Source organism: Oncorhynchus clarkii, unplaced genomic scaffold, assembly GCF_045791955.1.
Source record: "Oncorhynchus clarkii lewisi isolate Uvic-CL-2024 unplaced genomic scaffold, UVic_Ocla_1.0 unplaced_contig_11278_pilon_pilon, whole genome shotgun sequence".
Lineage (NCBI taxonomy): Eukaryota > Metazoa > Chordata > Actinopteri > Salmoniformes > Salmonidae > Oncorhynchus > Oncorhynchus clarkii.
In genome coordinates, this window is record NW_027259007.1 from 31,545 (window position 1) to 36,215 (window position 4,671).

At 48.7% G+C, this 4,671-nt stretch overlaps 1 pseudogene; it reads left to right on the forward strand.

Moving 5' to 3' along the window:
• The first annotated feature begins 952 nt into the window (after positions 1-952).
• Positions 953-3,863, forward strand: LOC139399412 (octapeptide-repeat protein T2-like; annotated as a pseudogene).
• The last annotated feature ends 808 nt before the right edge of the window (positions 3,864-4,671 follow it).

The window sequence follows — 4,671 nt, forward strand, 5'->3', positions numbered from 1 at the left end:
ACTTTGTGTAGGCACTGTAAATCCCCAAGTCAAGCAGTATGAATACTTTGTGAAGGCACTGTAAATCCCCAAGTCAAGTAGTATGAATACTTTGTGAAGGCACTGTAAATCCCCAAGTCAAGGGGTATGAATACTTTGTGAATCCACATGCTGTGTGGATCAGGTGTTTCTATTTTTCCTGGCAAGTAAATGACAGGCTAATTATTGTGTTTGTAGACAGTCATGTTTAATTTATTATTTAAAATGTTCATGCTTTGGTGAAACTAAATTAGAGGCCTAGATTAACCTTGAAAACAGTTGTGTTTTGTTATTTATTAATTCAAATGTTCATACAAATAGCCTATAGGACAGGTCGTTCAGTTGTGTTGTATTACTGTGTAGGAGACTTGGTCTTCGAGCCTTTGTTTGTTTTTTCAAGTACAATGTTTTAAATCAGGGATGAAGACACAACGGGCAATGTTTTAAATCAGGGATGAAGACACAATGGGCAATGTTTTGCTTTTCAGCTTTTTCATGTATAAGAACATAATTCTATTGTAACAACTTTACAGGCAAATTTCTATGCTGTTAAGATGAATTACCATCATCAAGATGTGATTTATTCTGAGCACCATGGGTGCAATTTTCTGGTCCCCACAAGAATAGTTAAACACGTCCACACACACACATACACGGTACACACACACCTCGTGCTCCAGACTGCTGTATTCTCCCTCAGTGTTTTCTCTGATGGTGATGATGTCGATGTTCCTGTGACGAGTCCGAACGCCTGGCAGAGACTGGCAGTGCATCACGTTGGCATACAGGTCCAGACTGGTACTGTAGGGGTGGAGGTCAGAAAGACATTAGAGAAAGACAGAGTGAGAGAACACAGGGACAGAGGGAGAGAGAGACAGAGTGAGAGAACACAGGGACAGAGGGAGAGAGAGACAGAGTGAGAGAACACAAGGACAGAGGGAGAGAGAGACAGAGTGAGAGAACACAGGGACAGAGGGAGAGAGAGAGAGAGTGAGAGAACACAGGGACAGAGGGAGAGAGAGACAGAGTGAGAGAACACAGGGACAGAGGGAGAGAGAGACAGAGTGAGAGAACACAGGGACAGAGGGAGAGAGAGACAGAGTGAGAGAACACAGGGACAGAGGGAGAGAGAGAGAGAGTGAGAGAACACAGGGACAGAGGGAGAGAGAGACAGATTGAGAGAACACAGGGACAGAGGGAGGGAGAGACAGAGTGAGAGAACACAGGGACAGAGGGAGAGAGAGACAGAGTGAGAGAACACAGGGACAGAGGGAGAGAGAGACAGAGTGAGAGAACACAGGGACAGAGGGAGGGAGAGACAGAATGAGAGAACACAGGGACAGAGGGAGGGAGAGACAGAGTGAGAGAACACAGGGACAGAGGGAGGGAGAGACAGAGTGAGAGAACACAGGGACAGAGGGAGAGAGAGACAGAGTGAGAGAACACAGGGACAGAGGGAGGGAGAGACAGAGTGAAAGAACACAGGGACAGAGGGAGAGAGAGACAGAGAGAGAACACAGGGACAGAGGGAGGGAGAGACAGAGTGAGAGAACACAGGGACAGAGGGAGGGAGAGACAGAGGGATGGCAGGAGGGAAGGCTAGTACATGCTGTACGGGAGAGACAATATGGTGCAATATGCAGAAATGCAATATGCAGAAATCGCTTCGCCATTTCCTGGTTGCAAAAATTCGAATAGTTCTGATGTCAGTTTGAAAAAACGAGCACTACAAAACATTAAGAACACGTGCTCTTTCCATGACTCAATATTAGGGGGTGTTCCTAATGTTTGGTAGACTCAGTGTATAGTGTAGAAGAGAATGCTTGTACCTTCTAAACCTGTAAATAACCACAAATATCATATTTTCCGCTGTTTGAATCTGGAGGACAAAACCCAAAGTAAAAGACGCAAATACAAACTTTATGCACAGGAAACATAGAAATATCAATCATCTACCGCTTCTTAGACTTGCTTTCAATGCGAATGACAGATTTATAACTCACATTTCTACGTGAATTTGGTCGCGTCACCCCAAAAGTGGCATATTGCCGCTTTAAAGCAGAAAGCCGCAGGTCGTGGGCCGCCCATTTCCTGTGTGGTGTTTTCACTTTGAACGAAAACAAGGGGGTTTAGCCCTGGGCCACCATGGGCCAGGCCTTCTGGGCTAGGTGTGTCTTTGTATTAAACCCACCTACTTGAATGACCCTGCTGCTCCAGAGCTGGAGAGGAAGTGAGAAGTGAGCAGAAGGACATAAGACAAAGGAATGTGTAGTATCTAGTATCTGTGTGTGTTAACTGTAAGGGTACCCATGGTGCTGGAGACCAAAGGTGTTTGCTGATAGAGAGGTAGGTTTAGGTTGCCAGAATCAGAGTAGTGCAGAAGGTGTCTGAGTATGCTGAGACAGTGAAGAGAGTAGAAGAGGAAGATGGGCAAGTTGGTATAGTGGTGAGGTTTTAATGGGTCTAGGCCTAGCTAGTGTAGTGGTGAGGTTTTAATGGGTCTAGGCCTAGCTAGTGTAGTGGTGAGGTTTTAATGGGTCTAGGCCTAGCTAGTGTAGTGGTGAGGTTTTAATGGGTCTAGGCCTAGCTAGTTTAGTCGTGAGGTTTTAATGGGTCTAGGCCTAGCTAGTGTAGTGGTGAGGTTTTAATGGGTCTAGGCCTAGCTAGTTTAGTGAGGAGGTTTTAATGGGTCTAGGGTTGGTGTGTGTGTATGGTTCCCAATTGGAGGCAGCTGATAATCATTACCTCTATTGAGGATCATACTTAGTGTGTCCTTTTTCCCACCTGCTAGGGGGGATATTGTTTTGTATGAGTGGGTTAGGGTTAGGGTTAGTGACTCGGGGGGTTTCTAGGTATTATATACTTAGTGGGTCATTTTTCCCACCTGCTAGGGGGGATATTGTTTTGTATGAGTGGGTTAGGGTTAGGGTTAGTGACTAGGGGGGTTTCTAGGTATTATATACTTAGTGTGTCCTTTTTCCCACCTGCTAGGGGGGGATATTGTTTTGTATGAGTGGGTTAGGGTTAGGGTTAGTGACTAGGGGGGTTTCTAGGTATTATATACTTAGTGGGTCCTTTTTCCCACCTGCTAGGGGGGATTTTGTTTTGTTTGAGTGGGTTAGGGTTAGTGACTAGGGGGGTTTCTAGGTATTATATACTTAGTGTGTCCTTTTTCCCACCTGCTAGGGGGGGGATATTGTTTTGTATGAGTGGGTTAGGGTTAGGGTTAGTGACTAGGGGGGTTTCTAGGTATTATATACTTAGTGTGTCCTTTTTCCCACCTGCTAGGGGGGATATTGTTTTGTATGAGTGGGTTAGGGTTAGTGACTAGGGGGGTTTCTAGGTATTATATACTTAGTGTGTCCTTTTCCCACCTGCTAGGGGGGGATATTGTTTTGTATGAGTGGGTTAGGGTTAGGGTTAGTGACTAGGGGGTTTCTAGGTATTATATACTTAGTGTGTCCTTTTTCCCACCTGCTAGGGGGGATATTGTTTTGTATGAGTGGGTTAGGGTTAGGGTTAGTGACTCGGGGGGTTTCTAGGTATTATATACTTAGTGTGTCCTTTTTCCCACCTGCTAGGGGGATATTGTTTTGTATGAGTGCCTATGAGCGCTACGCATTTCACGATCGTTACATCTTTGTTGTTTTGGAAGTTTCACTAACATTAAAATGTGGAACTCTACTCACGCTGCGCCTTGGTCCAATTATTCATATGACAGTCGTGAAAGAATATTCCCCCAAGTCAGGACCAAGCAGCGTTCCCAGGAGGTGCAGGAGATGGTCATGGGAAGAGATACTAGGTGGATGCGAGACCCTTCCTTGGCGGGAGTCGCCGAGGAGTAAAGGAGGACAGCGACGACGCCGGGGTCCGCGGCCACAAACAGCCCAAGGGCAACCCCAAGTTGTTTGGGGGGGAGGCACAAGGGGCGGTCGGCCGGGGAGAGAGCCAGAGACCGTCTGGGAGTCGATGGAGCAGTTTGAGGAGGGATATCGGAGAGAGATGTTGGCTAGGAGTATGCTGCAGCGCAGGCGTTTTGAGGAGCGTGTCATCATTCCCGTGCAACCTGGGCCGGCTCCACGCATCAGGCCTCCAGTGCGCCTTCCCAGCCCGGTACGTCCTGTGCCGGCTCCCCACACTTGTCCAGCAGTGCGTGGGTACAGTCCGGAGTCTCCAGCGACGGTCTACAGCCCGGAACATCCAGTGACGGTCCACGGCCCGGAGCTTCCAGTGACGGTCCACGGCCCGGAGCTTCCAGTGACGGTCCACGGCCCGGAGCTTCCAGTGACGGTCCACGGCCCGGAGCTTCCAGTGACGGTCCACTGCCCGGAGCTTCCAGTGATGGTCCACGGCCCGGAGCTTCCTGCGCCGGTGCTCAGTCCAGTCATGGCGTCCAGTCCCGCTCCATGGTCGGAGCCTTCCTCTGCGTCAGTGCCCAATCCGGGCACGGCTTTTAGCCCGGCTCCATGGCCGGATCTGCGGTCCGAGCGGGTGCTACGTCCCGCACCGGAGCCGCCACCGACGCTAGTTGCCCACCCCATCTAGTTTTAGGGTTTGCAGTCGGAGTCCGGGGGGGTACTGTCACAAAATGTGGAACTCTACTCACGCTGCGCCTTGGTCCAATTACTCATACGATGTTCGTGACAGTTTTAA